Raw genomic sequence first — 1,264 nt, 5'->3', positions numbered from 1 at the left:
AAAAAAATTTTAAAGAAAGTATTTTCATAATAATAGACAAAAAGACAATGCTAAATGAATAATCTTGATTTTTTTCAGGAGTTAGTGTCAAAACAATAAAATTTTATTATGTTATTGATTAATTAAAAAGAGAAGATGGAAGGCATGAGGTCAGACAATTAAGTTCACCAATGCACCCTAGAAAAAGTACTACTGAATATCATTATGGTTACCAGATGGCCAAGAGGAGTACTTTGAAGGTGACCATAATGCTATTCAGCAATGAGGTATGTAGCATTTTTTTCTAGAATGAGTTTGCAAACTTAATTGTCAGAGCTTGTACAATGAAAGCTCTGATGGCCATTTCAGAAAAAGAGTTTCAAAATTGCTTTGAAGAGTAGAGTGGGCACTGGCATCAGTGAATAACTTCCCAAGGGGAATGCCTGGACGGTGATCGTGGCAATATTCAGTAATGAAGTATGTAGCACTTTTTCTAGGATGCAATGACAATCTTAATTGTCTGACCTTGTATAATATCAAGAGTGCATGCCTATACAACAAACATCTGAAAACAATATGTGTGAATTTAAGAAAGGAGATAAGTTTTTTCAGTATAATATTGCAAACTTTCTAGATGAAACTGCCTGTTCACACAATAATACCACCTCAGATGAAAATTTCTTCACAGGCAGAAAAATGAATGGTATTTCATTAGAAGTGGCATGTCCGATTCAGAGACTTGTGTAAACTGGATTAGAAATGAGATGCACACATATTTCCAAGACACATTAACTGTGACAAATACAAAGCAGTTGTTTATGGCTTTTAACCAGCTAAAGAAAAAAAGGAAAGCCATTGGTGAACTTTTTGCAAATAACTTCAAAAGGATTTGTGAAATGGGCCATTTCAATATTTGGCTTATCAAGGAAAATCCTAAAGTTGATGAGATTTGGCTCACCAAATGTGTTTGGCAAAGATATTTCAACATGTTGGTGAAAGTACAGTTTTTCTCTGACTCAGTTCATCTTTTTGAGCGAATTTGTGATTCAATTATAAAACAATTGCACAGCCAAGAACACAGTAAGTAAAGCAAGCAGACAGCCTCAAAATGGGAGAAGATTTTTGCAGGTTATGTCTCTGACAAAGGTTTAATAACCAGAATTCACAGAGAACTTAAACGTATTAGCAAGAAAAGAACAAGTAATCCCATCTCAGGGTGGGCAAGGGACTTGAAGAGAAACTTCTCTGAAGAAGACAGGCACATGACCTACAGATATATCAAAAA

Source organism: Otolemur garnettii, unplaced genomic scaffold (assembly GCF_000181295.1).
Source record: "Otolemur garnettii isolate 467f Iridium unplaced genomic scaffold, OtoGar3 scaffold00199, whole genome shotgun sequence".
In the NCBI taxonomy this organism is placed as follows: domain Eukaryota; kingdom Metazoa; phylum Chordata; class Mammalia; order Primates; family Galagidae; genus Otolemur; species Otolemur garnettii.
This window is presented reverse-complemented; position numbering follows the sequence as displayed.